Source organism: Ochlerotatus camptorhynchus, unplaced genomic scaffold (genome assembly GCF_037179485.1).
Source record: "Ochlerotatus camptorhynchus isolate MF236.1 unplaced genomic scaffold, CSIRO-AGI_Acam_v1.1 ptg000295l, whole genome shotgun sequence".
Taxonomy (NCBI): Eukaryota; Metazoa; Arthropoda; class Insecta; order Diptera; family Culicidae; genus Ochlerotatus; species Ochlerotatus camptorhynchus.
In genome coordinates, this window is record NW_027040784.1 from 51,525 (window position 1) to 67,500 (window position 15,976).

The window sequence follows — 15,976 nt, forward strand, 5'->3', positions numbered from 1 at the left end:
TAAAACCGACTGAGCAACCGATTGCTGAAATGCCTGCCGCTCCAATAATCCACCCGACAAATTCTTACCTTCAGAAAGCCACAGCAAGCTCTACGATCTGAGACAACACCATCGTCTCAAGCGAAAGCGGGAGAGAATTCACGCAACGATGGAAACGAGACCGACGAGCCTATCTCATCAAACAACAGTAGGCGATCCAAACGTCCTCTTGCCAAAAAAATGACGTTGTTGCGTTAGTTGAAAACCCTCATTTGTAAACAATGGAGCACGCCAGTTACAATACCGCTACAAGGGGGCGACCCCGGCTTAGTGGTTAACATCCATACCTCTCACGCCAAAGTCACGAGTTCAAATCTCACCCCCGGACAAGTCACGACCCAAGAGTGTTAAAATGGCTGTAAAAAAACCTCTACAATAAATATTAACACAATCTCCAACGAGACCAAACTTGACGCTCTCCGGACTTTTATCCGCACTCTAGATATTGATATCGTTTTTCTCCAGGAGGTGGAGAATAACCAACTTTTGCTCCCTGGGTACAACATTATATGTAATGTTGATCGCTCTGAAAGAGTACATCCACTTCTCCCATGTTGAGAAGAGCCTGGACGGTCGGTCGACTGGTAACTCTCCGCATAAACAACACCACAATTGCTAGCATCTACGCACCAAGTGGGACCCAATACAGCGCTGAGAGAAAACGTTTTCTCAATAATACCGTCGCTTATTACCTCCGCCACAACACTTCGAATGTGATTCTTGCAGGAGACTTTAACTGTGTACTACGTCAATGCGATGCCACAAGTTTTAATGGTAGCCCAGCCCTAAAATCAACAGTGCAACAACTGCAGCTGCGCAAAGAGTGGGAAAAATTGTGTCCCCGCATACCTGGCCACACGTTCATTACAGCAAATTCGACTTCCCGGCTGGATCGCATCTACGTCAGTGCTGGACTCTGCGATCATCTACGTACCGTCGGCACTCACGTGTGCTCCCAAGTAACAAATCTAGAGCTGCTTGGCTAAATTCAAAATTTACAAAGGTTTTATTGCAGCTGCAACCATTACCTACAGCTTTATGACGGTCATATTCAATGCAAGTCATGGAACATTCTCATAGCTATCTACAAAACCCCTATATAGCTAATAAAAAAACCAACTGATGCTTATGCTATTTTCACGTATGAAAGATTTTATGATTGCCTTGAAGTATAAAAAAAGCAATATGAATTGCCCTTATAAAACCCAAAAATAAATACTTTTATTGCTATATAAGTAAGCGCAATAAAACTAGTTGGCCATGAAACAGTTATTTAAAAACAATTATAATCATTCAGTTGCAACTTGTCAGAAGTGTAAATGGGCGGTTTATTTTTACAACATAGAAAGAATCAAAACTATCCGGTACTTCCAAGCGGAGCGCAAAGAAAATCAACAAAATTTTTAGCATGAGCCCGTTTATTTGCTACAGTCACCTGCAAACCTTCGTGAATAACTCCAACCAACAAAAAAAATGCCACTGCATTTTCTGCGGATGCCATAAGGGAACCTGTAAAGAGTGTGCCTCCTCACCATTCTGAACCATCTTCACTTCGAATGGACACATTGCTACACCAAACATGACTCATGAAGAAGAAATATATAATTATCTGGAGTCGGAGGATGATACCTATGTCCTCGCCTATGCCAACTTGCGTCTCTTATCAGATTTACAGTCGTGGATGGTCACAACAATTCAACAATCAGCATTGACAATTTTCTTTCCTTTTTTTCATGGGGTGACACTGTCGAATCTTGGTCGAAATACATGGAATGGTGACAGTTCTAGGACAAAAAAAAGTTGAAATCACGCATAACTTTTCATAAAGTTTCATGTACCATTCAAAACTTTTCCAAATGTTTGTAAAATTTATCGGTTGCACCCGTAGAATAGGAATATACATTTACCCTCCAGTAAAAAAAAATGAATTGCTCTTGTAAAAAGAAAGTAGGGTAGAGCACTACTTCGTCGTAATCGCCCATTTCCGTTCTATCGATCAGAAAAGATCAATAATATCAATGATTTTACCGTGCACAAATCAATAATAGGTTTGTTCCGATGCGTTAGTTCATTAGCTACAACATAAATCCTGTTAGAGCGCATTGTATGAATATTTACGCTCATTGTTCTCAAAACAAAAGAAGCGCTCCTACTGAATCCCCTTTTTCTACGTTTATCCGTAGGACGAAGAAAATCTAATGGCGTTTCAATGCGTTTGGACGGAATTGAAACTCGTAGAACGAATTTAGAATCAAGAAGCAGCAGTGTTGGGAAAATATCAAAAATCAAATCTCATCAACGCCCAAGATCACGCTTGATTTTCGTAGACAAAAATCAACAAGCAAACAACTGCGGTTGATTTTGCAAGCTGTGATATCGCAGCTTGGAATATCAAGCTAACAAAACTCACCAGCTGCAAATCTCAACAAGCTGTGGTGAGATTGAGTTCCATGATTTTTGCTTTACACCCGAATGCAGTCGAAACTTCCATAACGGCTGGCAGCAGTCACTTCGTGTCTGCCATCGGTGAGGAGTAAAAAGAGATAGCAAACTTGTCGGAGCCGTACCAGACTCCAATGAAGGGAATGGTGGGACTTCCTAGTTCTCTTGCGGCAAAACTAATCGTGTCCTGACAAGACAGGAAAGGGAAAGGGTGCCGCTCAAACAGGAAGTCTTCGTAAAATGAGTGTTCTGCTCAGGCGCTTGGGATAACACAAAACTCTTCTTGCCCTGATAAGGACGGTTGGGATTCCGCAAGCCCGTCGACAGCAAGCACTCAACCAGCGGTGGACTGTATTTAAAAACGGTGTACTGCTCCTCCTCAGTTGAACACAATGCCGGATCAGAGGATGTTGTAAAAAAACTAGGATAGTTTTACTTATTTATTTTCTCTTGTTGTATACATTTGACAACTAAAACCATACTAATACTAATGCCACTAGCTTCGCTGCTTATATACTATCGTAATGCTTCTTCTTCATCTTCGCCTTGCTCGTTCGTTGGTTGAGAGAAATTTAACAAATGGGTGGGGCTTACGACGGTCACTGACTATCGTTCGCGTTTGGGCGTGAACATTCTCCCCCGAGCTGAGAAGTATTCTCGGAACGATGACCCAACAATTGTTTATTGTCCTTGATAGGAAGCACTGCAATCCTTGTTGCTGGACGCTTGTAAACAGTGCTACCAACCTTAACGTCGACCGTACGAACTAATTCATCTGATCCTGGATAGGTTCGAACAATCCTTCCCAGTTTCCAGTTCATGGGTGGCAAATTCTGTTCTTCTAGGAGCACAATCATTCCTGGCTGCAAATTGTGTTTCTTGATTTGGTCCTTGGTTCGTTGTTGTAAGGTTTGCAGGTAATCATTTTTCCACTTTCTCCAAAAGTTTTCCCGTAGTCTTTGCAAAAATTGCCAACGGCCAAGACGATTGACAGAAATGTCTTGGTAACTCGGCTCCGTGATGGCAGTAAGCGGACGCCCGATCAAAAAATGACCAGGAGTGAGTACCTCGGGATCATCAGGATCAGGTGAGGTAGCATAGAGCGGCCGGGAATTCAATATAGCCTCAACCTGTGTCAGAACTGTCACGTATTCCTCAAATGTCAAATGAGTGTCCTTCAAGGTGCGTTTCAAATGGTATTTGGCACTTTTAACGGCGGCCTCCCAGATACCACCAAAGTTTGGTGCCTCAGGTGGAATAAAAAACCAAGCGATTTCCTTCGGTTGACAAAAACCCTCGATTTTTCCAACGGCTGATTGAGACCGAAACAGTTTGTACAGCTCGTTGAGTTCCGCCTTTGCTCCTCGGAAGTTGGAGCCGTTATCAGAGTGCAATTCTCGAGGCAGTCCCCTTCTGCTCGTAAATCGTTGTAATGCGCCAATGAACGCATCTGTGGTCATATCCGACACTAATTCCAAGTGCACAGCTCGTGTTACCATGCACACAAATACGGCTATATACGCTTTCTCCACAATTGGCTTTCGTCGTCCTTGTTTTACAAACACGGGGCCCGCATAATCCACACCAGTCACTTCAAACGGGTTAGCAGGAGTCACACGGCAAGAAGGCAAATTTCCCATTAGCTGACTTGCCTTCGTTGGTCTGATATGAAAACAAGTGACGCAATTCCTCGTAATTTTCCTTACTGCAGATCTACCTCCTGTTAACCAAAATCTGCCTCGAATTATCACGAGCAAACTTGACGGTCCAACGTGCATATTCTCGAGATGGTACGCTCTTATCAGAAGATCGACAATGGGATGATTCGGCAATATATACGGATGTTTAGTCATGGTCAATATAGGCGAATTCGTCAATCTTCCACCTACTCTCAGCAGTCCATCCTGGTACACAGGATTCAGAGAAGCAATTCTTTTACATGGCTCCTTGTTCTCGATACGGCTTATTTCGTCTCCTAAAATTTCATGTTGAACTACCTTGATGATTACATCCATCGATCCTCGTAATTCAGGAACTGTGAGGTGACACTTCAAGTTACGAAGACTCGAGTCCTTGATTTTACAGTTTGAGATAAAACGCCGTACATATGCGATCACTCTCTGCAGCTTCCGAAAGGAGCTGAACTTGGCAAAAACGGGAAGATTATCAGCATTGTATGCGGCTGCAGAAACGAAGGCTGTCAATTTCAATTCCGGCAATTTTTCATCCGATAGCTGATTTGGTTGTTCAGTTTCGTAGTTTGCGGATCGTAGGAAAAAGGGACCCTTCCACCACAATTCATTGGATATCAAGACTTTGGGCAGCGATCCTCTTGACACAATATCCGCTGGGTTCTCCTTGGTAGGGACATATTTCCAGGTGTAGCCTTTGGTTTCAGTGATGATCTCAGCAACTCGGTTCCGTACAAATACTTGGAGTGAGCTTAATGGCTTGCGTAGCCAAGCCAGTACTATTTGGCTGTCAGACCAGAGAGTAACATCGTCAAATTTCATCTTCATCGAATCAATCACCTTCACAACCAATCGGGACAACAGTCGGGCCGCTAACAACTCCTTCCGAGGAATGCTCAATTCAGCTATTGGGGCGACCTTTGATTTGCTACACAAGAGTCGCAACTCGGCTCTGCCATCAGGAAAAACATTCCTCACATACACAATTGCACCGTACGCAGAAATCGAGGCATCAGAAAACCCGTGGATTTCCATAGCAACGGTGTTTGAAAGAATGACACGTCGAGGAATTTTCATCTCACACATTTGCGGCAGAGCATCGCGAAACTTCAACCAAGAAAGCAGAAGTTCTCCTTCAAGATTTTCGTCCCAAGAAAAACCAGCGGTCCACAATTTCTGCATCAAGATCTTTGCTACCACAACGACGGGAGAGACTAAACCCAATGGATCAAATAGCCTCCCAATTTCCGAAAATACCTTTCGCTTGGTGTATGTTTCAGGCACTTCGGCTGGAATCTTCGTTACGAACATGAATTCATCAGAATGTGGGCTCCAGGTTAGCCCCAAGGTCTTGATTACTTCGCTTGTGGTAGTATAATCCAAGCGCACTAACTTCTCTCGATTTTCCTCAGGGATTTGATTCAGTAATTCCGGACAGTTTGAGCTCCACTTGTGGATAGGAAAACCACCAAGTTGGAGTAATTCTTGCAGCTGGCGCTGTGCTTCTACAGCTTCTTCTACACTGTCAGCTCCAGAGAGGATGTCATCGACATAACAGTCTTCAATGAGAATCTTGGACGCAAGAGGAAATCGGTTACCTTCGTCGTTGCACAACTGAACCAGGCATCTGGTGGCAAGGAAAGGCGCCGAAGCTGTTCCGTACGTTACGGTTAGCAGCTCCAGAACTCGTAGTCGTTGGTTGGGTTCCATCCGCCAAAAAATCCGTTGGAATTGAGTATGGCCCAAAGCTATCAATATCTGCCGATACATTTTTGCTATATCAGCGGTGAATACTACGACGAGTTCAGCTTCGAACCTGTTCGGATACGGTTGTGTATAAGTTTATTTCTGTTTTGTGCGTGCGTTCGCTAATTTTGCCAGATTAGCGCTGGCACTCTGCCTCCCGGACGGTTATACGTGTGTGATTGGTGGTTTTCTCGCTTTCCGAGAAGTTTTGGAATCGAAAAAGAAAACGTGATGCATCATGTTTGCAGGCATCAGAAGAAGTGTCGCTATCTGCGTTGTTTGTTTTTTTTTCTTCGCTTGTGCTCCCGGTACAGAAATTTGTGGCGTCGCGTGTGATAGTTTTTGATTTCAGTTTGTTTACGCGTTGTATGATTTTGTGAGCGGTCGCTTCGTGTTCGCGTCATGGAGCAATCGACTACATTCGACCAGAGGATTGATCCCCGTAGGGCGGGTCTATGATCGGAGCTACTACACCAAGCGTGACATAGCTGCTTGCAAGGGATTCAGTTGGACTGATTTGGTGAGATTGTTCCATTTTTCTACTTTTGTCTATTTAAACTTAATTTCTATGAATGCGTATCGTTTGGAATCATTTGATTCGGATGAGACTCTTAACTTTTATTTGTTTACATTGTGTTTCAATTGGTATTCTTAAGAACTTCACAAAATAAGGTTTCAATATTTAAATTGAGCAGCTCGACTAGCCTGGTGGCTGCCGCTTTTGCTTACTGAGTAGAAGACCGTCGGGGATCCACATTGTAAAGATTCCCTATTTTCAGCTTTTTTACAGGCCGGAGTTGTTGTTTGAACCATTTAGTTTATCAATTTAATTTATCTGTATAACAATTATTCACAAGCATTCTTCCAGGTCAATTCAAGAATAGTTTGATGATGATAAATCTTCCTAATATTCACATTACAGTTATGACCCGATCCTGTCAATCTCTCCGCGCATCAAACTGTTATTTTTCAATAATTCCACATAATTGTAATTTCATACCTTCCTCCTTCAAGATGAATGTTTAGGATACACATACTTTGCCAGCTGACAAAATGGGGTCATTGCTGTATAATTATTCTCTTTTTGCAGCCTTCATTCAGACTGGATCTATTGATTTTAATTATTTCAGTTTTCTTCCAGCTCTTTGATGACGGAACATCACTAGATTTATACTGTAATGATTCACTCTTACAGCTTTCACCCTGGTTTTGTCTGTTGATTTGATTTGTTTGAATTGGTTTTCAGCTCTTTGGTGTTGGCAGTCGCGGGTGATCAATTTTGCTCATGCTCATGCTCTAAGTTCATTTTCAGCATTTCGATGATGGAACGTCTTCAGATTTATATTATAATGGGGCTTATTACGGATGTCACATCACGGTGAAAAGTTGTCACTTGTCGTCACGGTGAAGTGATTCCCATTTGATTTGTACGGTAATCACGGCTCTTATTCTGAGTATCACTTGCTTATCACTGTGTAGTGACACCCGTAATAAGGCCCAATGAAACACCATTTGGTTTTGGCTTCGGGCAAATCCAAGTATAATGCATGATAACACTGATTCATTTAAAACCATGGTCGCATCACTTATCAAGGTGAATCCTGATCCAACGAACCCAACTTACTAACAAAATCTCCTTTTCTGTGTCTTTCGTTGGGGTGCAGAGGTAAACACGGCCCACAAACAACAAAGGTCACTCTAATATTCCTTCCCTACTCCCACCTGATTGCAAGGACGTGGCCGGCGCCGTTATTGATCTACAACATATAGAGTCACTGAAACTTGTACAATGAGAATGGACGGTCACTCCCAGCCCCATTCAGTTGATTCATTGTACAATTTCACTGATTCTGATCAATCACGGAGTGCAGTCAATCTAAGCTAAGCTAGCTATTGGTTATCCTATTTGTATAGTGTTTATAGTACTACATATCTTTCATTATTGACTTTACATCATTTAATATTATTGTAAATTACATTTTATTATACTTAATTCTTAATGTTAGCTATTATGAGCGGCTCCAGGGAAGCATAGTGTCAGCTTGAAAAGAAATCTGAATCGTTCATTATCTGTTTTGTAAAAATCTTGTGTTTATTGTATCTTTTTACATGGCATTATAACGCATTTTCATTTACATTTAAATAAGTATTAACCCGGTTACACACATTTCAGGTCATCCAGGTTTTAAATAAGATGGGATCCGTTCCTTTTATCAACAGTTGTGATATTGCATCATATGCTGAAAATATATGAATTATCGCGTATTTCTGTTGTTCATTACATACCAGGTGAGGGCTTAATCATGTTTTGCCATCTAGTGTTTTGGTTTTGAGATGCTCGATAACCTTAGAGGGATCGGTTTTGCTTAATGAGCAGAACATCATGGGTTTAATCCCAAGATCTTCCACAACATAACACAACACAAACATATCAAGTATCATTCTAGCTAAAAATATTTATTTGCATAATATAACCTGGAAATTTCAGGGTTACTTCTTCCTTATTGGGAGCTGAGGAGACATAGAGCTGCATCATATTGTATGTAGAATAATTATTATTTTCATTGCGGAATACCAGTTTTTTTTTATCCATATAAATGTATTTTCATTATTACGTATTTTAATGTTCTGATATATTTCATTTCTCCATTACATATGTTTACTATATATATAAATAAATACTGGGTTGGGAGGGAGCATCAGGGTATCATTTGACCTGGAACTGGACGATTGGAGTGGTATGACAACCGGAGTCTAGGAGGGAATAAACACTATCATTTTCTTTATCCTACCGATTCGATTGTGATGGTGTGAATTCTACTCCAACAGTTTCATGGAGATTGACGCGCCCTTCTTAACAAACCATCCTGTAGGAAGCTTAATAAGTATTGCGAATTGCGTTATTCGATTTGTTGGATCGTATCGTTGGAAGGAGATTCTTAAATTCCCGTGGATTTCGCGTAAGTGCCTCTGCTTACGGGTCCACCCCACCGTTTTTGGCCCTTCATACAGCGATATTGTGAATTCAGATCGGTAGCTCAAATTGATCTTGCTATTAAGTGGAGCTGCATACAAGACAAGATCTTCGAAGGGATGGTGGCTACCTTACATACATACATACATCAGCGGTGAATACTACGACGGGTATGCGAAAACGAAGAAGAATGCTTAACAAATCACTCTGAACAACGCCTCCGACTTGAAGTACCTCGTTTAGAGACTTGGCTGACGGGCTAGGCTTGGCCGAAGCGTCGAACACCACTCTTAGCTTCGTCGTCGAACTGGTTGGCCGTAACACTGCGTGGTGTGGTAAATAATAACGACCTTGAGAAGGAACATCGTTTGCTTCATCGACTTCATGGCAATGACCCAATGCTTCGTACTCAGCAATAAACTCAGAGTACAGTTTCTTCAGCGTGGGATCCTTCTTGAACCGTCTCTCGAGCATTAGGAAACGACGAAGTGCAACGGATCGGTTGTCCTCAAGCAATGCAATATCTTCTCGGAAGGGGAGTGAAACCATGTAACGTCCAGTTGACGTCCGACGATGTGTTGAACGGAAAATCTCTTCGCACATATTTAACTCTGTTTCCTCCTTCACTGAATGTGAAATATCCTCAACTTCCCAGAACCGACTTATCGTCTCACTTAGGGAATCAAGCGAAACAGGGTGGGCCACTACGGTATCAGCAGCATCGTTGTTGATCTCTCCAGCGAAGACCCAACCGAGATGGGTTTCATGGAGCTCAGGAAGACCATCGGCTAGGTGAATCTGACCAGACTTCAGCAACGTGAAAAACTTTGAAGCGCCGATTAGCATGTCGATTTTATCAGGCACGTGGAATGTAGGATCTGCCAATTGAACTCCGGTAGGAATTGGCCACGATGAAACATCTATTTTAACGGAAGGGATGGTACCGGTTACCCTTGGTACCACAAGGCATTCCATATCAGTGGAGAAATTGGAACACCTGGACTGGATCGTCACTGTCAGTTTCTCTCTTGCGTAGATCTTTGCTCCGCCTATTCCGGTAACTGGCACGTTCACTGGCTCACGGGAAATCTTCAAACGGTTGGCGATCGTCTCGGACAAAAAACATACTTGGGAGCCACTATCCATCATTGCCCGGCAAGGAACTAACTGACCATCAGCACTCTCAAGATTCACGATAGCAGTTAGCAGCATCACGGTCTTCGCGGTTTGAGAATGGTTGCAGGAACAGGATGTGTTGGCACTTGTTGACGGAACGATTTTGGGAACTGTTTTGACTTCAGCAGCGTCCTGGGAAGAGTCCTTTTCAGGGAGGGTTTCGGTCTCAAGGGTTTTCGTGAAGGATTCTTCGTGCAGGAGGGTGTGATGTCGCTTGTGACATTTCGAACAATTACGCTTGGAAGAACAATCCTTGGCACAGTGGCCAAGTCCGAGGCAGTTGAAACAAATTCTCTATTGCTTCACCTTGTTTATGCGCTCTGCGATAGGCAATTTGGTAAAAATGGGACACTCAAAATGGCGGTGGTTTTCACCACAAAATTTACATTGACTCGAAGAATTAGAGGACGTGACAGTGTGTGCCTTCTGATACACAGGTTTTGCATTGGAATGTTTGGACTGAGGCTCTTTCGCCACAACAGGATGACGAGAATGTTGGAAACGCTCAAGAATTTGGCACTCACCTTTTAAGAACACCAACGTATCCTCGTACTTGGGTAACTCACCATGTTTTTGCTTACGTTCCCACAGCTGTAGGGTGTGATCGTCCAAACGGGAGGTTAATAGCTTCGTAATGATGACCCCGGATAGTTCGTCCACTGCCAGACCCTGGTACTCCAGTCCTGCGACGTGACGCTCACATGATTTCGTTAACTCCAACAGATCCTTGAAGTTGCTCTTCATCATCGGTTTCAACTGGATCAATCCATCGACGTGGGTGTCCACTATGACACGCTTGTTTTCGAACTGTTCTCTCAGCTGTCTCCATACTTGATGGAAATTGTTGTCTTGAATCATCTTGGCATTGATGAGACCAGCTGCGTCACCCACCAAAGATTTGTCAAGATAATGCAGCTTGACGGCATCGGAATCACCACTTTTCACGACCAAATCCTCAAACATGGCTTTGAATTTGGGTCAATTCTCCACACGACCATCGAAAGAAGGTATCGGTGCTTTGAGGGGATGATGCTGCACGACTACTTGGGCTGCTCCACTAGGAATAGCAACCACAGGAGCAGGCTTGGCAAAATACTCCATCAGACGCTCTAGGCGATCGAGCGCTTCCGTGTGCAGAACGTCGAATTCGTCTAGCTTGTCGTCTTGCTCTTCCATTTTTGCCGGTGGAGTTATGGCAATCACTTCACGGTGGGCTTCAGTGTACTCGGTGTAATGCATTTCTAACTTTTTGCCATACACTTTGAGTAACGATGCACTGATTTGCGATGGGTCATCTTCAGCCTTTTCAAGGTTGTTGGTTATTTTAGTCACTTTGCCTTTAATTTGACCACGTTGGTGAATAAACATCTGCAACTTCTCGGCGTCCGCAGTGGGCTTCTTAGCAGTGCTGCAAAATTTCGACAATACACGGTGATACTCAAAATTCTGCTTTGGTCACTCGTTTGAGCTAACAGTCATCGTCAAGGCAAACCATGTCAATTGTCAGTAGCATTTTTGTCACTGACGAACATGTGCTGATTTGTTTATTAGCTAAATTTGAAATGAAATTGAATGGCTTGAGCAAAACAATTACATGGAGCCATTAAAGTGAATAAGCATCTACGTCCTGAACCGCTTGGATAACAATAATGTGTCTCAGAATGCAAGAAATTACACTTTCTGTTACCAGGTGAATCTTTGTCATTGACGAAAAAATGAATGAGATTATGACAAAGATTTTTTTGAGGATCAAGTCTATCATTGACTATGTGAAAAACAATTTTGTCAATATCGCGCAAAAGTCTGTCAATGACAATGACAAATCTCAGCACTGCTTCTTAGGCGTGTGGTCGATAGGCATTATGACGTTTCACTTTTCACAACACACTTTCTTTCACTTTTTCACTTAAATGTATCTTTTTTATTTATTGTCCACTTTACTTATCCAATTCTCACTACTCACTACTAGCTTTCTTCCAACATCCTCCAGAAACTTCTCGTAGGTTTCTCCGCACAACGTTGCTCTGATCCGGCTCGAAGGACCAATGTCGGAGCCGTACCAGACTCCAATGAAGGGAATGGTGGGACTTCCTAGTTCTCTTGCGGCAAAACTAATCGTGTCCTGACAAGACAGGAAAGGGAAAGGGTGCCGCTCAAACAGGAAGTCTTCGTAAAATGAGTGTTCTGCTCAGGCGCTTGGGATAACACAAAACTCTTCTTGCCCTGATAAGGACGGTTGGGATTCCGCAAGCCCGTCGACAGCAAGCACTCAACCAGCGGTGGACTGTATTTAAAAACGGTGTACTGCTCCTCCTCAGTTGAACACAATGCCGGATCAGAGGATGTTGTAAAAAAACTAAGATAGTTTTACTTATTTATTTTCTCTTGTTGTATACATTTGACAACTAAAACCATACTAATACTAATGCCACTAGCTTCGCTGCTTATATACTATCGTAATGCTTCTTCTTCATCTTCTGGTTTCGCCTTGCTCGTTCGTTGGTTGAGAGAAATTTAACAAATGGGTGGGGCTTACGACGGTCACTGACTATCGTTCGCGTTTGGGCGTGAACAAAACTATACTATCTCTTTCTAAGAAAACAATGTGCAACGGAATCATTTTTGTGTCGAGTCAACTATCAGCTTGATTTTTGCACGTTGTGAATAGTCTCGCAATATCAAAGGAGCTTGTAAAATCAATATCAAGCATAATATTTTGTTCCAATATCACGCGTGATATTTCGAGCGCATGAGAGCGGAAAAATATCAATTGATTTCTGATTTTGCCAACACTGAGAAGCAGTATCAGATTTTAAACAATATCTCAACAATTTGTAACTCTTTATCAAATCCAACAGTACGTATGGAAAGGTGAATAAATTTAGAAGTCATTTTTGACAGAAATATTCCATTTTTTGTTTAAGCTCGTTCAGAAAAGAGAGGTAAAGCGCGGGTTGTGCTTAGTACAGGCCAATGACAAGGCCTATACCAACAGCAGCGTTTGACAGTAGGCAGCATGTCCCGGGCTCAAATCGTTTATTTTGCTGTGCTGGGCCCGTTGTCACGGTATAACATGTTGCCTACGCGCCTGCCAGTGGGCTGGCTTAGTAGGACGGAAATAAGATCAAAAACCCTAGTGCTCGAAATCAAATCATGCATTGTGCTTTTCTGTTCTGCTTCCATCCAATGTTAGCATTAGGGAAAATCTCTCTAATAAAGCAAAAAAAAAAAGTAAGCATTAGACATTTTAAGAAATTGCGCTTGGGGTTTTTCTTGCCTGCTGTCCTCTGTCACCATATTGTCATTATGAAAATCCCATTAGCCTTGGAATAAAATCCAAGAAATTTCAATACAATAATGGCTAAATTAGAGATCCGAACTGATTTCCCGTGTGCATTGGTCTGAATTTATTTATTGAGATCTATTTTCTGTAAAATTAAGATGATTCCATCAAATTAATTTGATTTCTAAAACAATCTTTTTTGTTCACTTGAATTATTTTTGAGGCGCATTTATTTAACGCTCATATTGTCCCAATATAGGGGAAATGTAGGTAATGTCGGATTCAGTGATGGAAAAGTTCGCAAAAACTCACTATGACTCGCGAACTTTTCCCTTGGTGAACTTCATGAAATATCGCGAACTTTTCCAACACTGGTCGGCCTACATGTCCCTAATTTGGGCCCATCGTTAAAAGTCTGCTATTTATCAATGTTATCTAGATGAACGCGTTATTGGGACGTTACTAATGGATATTTTTGGTTGGGACACATGTTGACGCTGCAACGAAACTTCACCAAAATGTTTATGCACATCAACGAAACCTATATCGCGGGAGAAGCACTCTCTAGTTTCCAACTCGGTGAAAGACGGAGGAAACGCACGACGATAACTCAGCTGAAGAACGAGAGAGGGGAAACTCTAAATCGGTCTGATGGCATAGAGCAACACATGCTCCAATATTTCCAACAGCTGTACACAGCCGAAGAGGAACCCGAGGCTCTAGGAGCTGAATGAAAGGTGACACACAAGGAAGAAGTATTAGTTTGTTTACTAAAATGCACTGCCCATTTTGTTATGGCAAGTTTTGCTATGAGAAATTCTCCTCGTGTTTATTAGCGAAATTCAAAATATAATATTTGCTACATTGCATGAAATGTGTCAGAACTTTACATGATATATAATGTAAACTTATATGATATGTGACGCTCCATTTATGTGCATCATACTGAACAGAAATTTACACTACTTTTTTGAACTGTGTACTTTCGGCAGCCTCGGGCCCAGGAGAGTAAGAGAGGTGCCACAGTCGGAAGAAGTGTTAGTTTGTTTACTTAAATGAACCATGTCCATTTTGTTATGGCAAGTTTGCTATAAGAAATGCTCCCAGTGCTTCGGTAAGGGATGTGGCCAAAAATTCGAATCTGTCCAAGTCTTTCATTCAATTAATATTTATATAGACAGACAGACTACCTTACCGATCATGGTTAAACATAGTTTATAATCCCTCCTAAACTTTAACTGAAATGGAGTTTGTTTACTTAAATGAACCATGCCCATTTTGTTATGGCAAGTTTGCTATAAGAAATGCTCCTCGTGTTTATTAGCGAAATTCACATCAAAGGTTGATTAATTGCGTAGGAAATCAGTTTGGCACGGCATTTCTGACCAGCGTACACCTTTCGGTCGTACGAATCAGGTCAAAAACAGTCCAAATCCGCAGATAAAAAATTTGTTTTGAATTTCTGTATGGCAAAAAAGTGAACTTTTCGTGAACATTAACGGCAAAGAACTCACCAACACTGGGAGACCGTGAGTTCCTGCCCACCTGTCTTAAAAACATCTCGGCCTCGGGCGAGATGGAAAATGACAGGTGGGCAGGAACTCACGGTCTCCCAGTGTTGGTGAGTTCTTTACCGTTAATGTTCACGAAAAGTTCACTATTTTGCCATACAGAAATCCAAAACAAATTTTTTCATGGGCGGATTTGGACAGTTTTTGACCTGTTTCATACGTCCGGTAGGTATATGTATGCTGGTCACAAAGGCCGTGCCAAACTGATTACCTACGTAATTAATCAGCCTTTGATGTGAATTTCGCTAATAAACACGAGGAGCATTTCTTATAGCAAACTTGCCATAACAAAATGGGCATGGTTCATTTAAGTAAACAAACTCCATTTCAGTTAAAGTTTAGGAGGGATTATAAACTATGTTTAACCATGATCGGTAAGGTAGTCTGTCTATATAAATATTAATTGAACGAAAGACTTGGACAGATTCGAATTTTTGGCCACATCCCTTACCGAAGCACTGGGATTCCGCTTAAACGCTTTCTCGACACGCTTGTGATCCATTCTGACCGCATTTCTCCTTCCGTTTGATGATCAGAGTTTCGTAGTAACGTTTTATCTAACGACTCACCGTTGACTGCAGGGAGTTGTTTTCTGATGTCCCGATGAGAGTTAAGGATTTTCCAGGTGCTTGCGCAAAATCAATTCGCGACGTTGCTTTTTGGGCGACGCCATTTTTTCCAACTTTCGAAAAACTGACAACGATAGAAATACACTCTAAACTACTTTTACCCAAACCTTCAAGAGAAAATACCCAATGGGTAGTTTTTTACAGCGTTTTTCCGTGATGTAATTTGATGTGGGACACCCCTTATCGATTTTAAGATTTGTTCAACGGAAATTCAATAGGACTTAACGTAAGCATTATATATGAAAAAGTCTCAAAAGAGCAATCCATCTCTGTACAGGTTACTATGGTAATATGGAACAAATTCAAATTTGCATGGCATGCGCGTTTACTCGTCGTCCTGGGCGCCGGTCAAGTAGTCACCCAGGATGGAAATCTTCCACGTTGGCTCGATTGTCGTATACATGCTAGTCGCCACTGATTTGTGA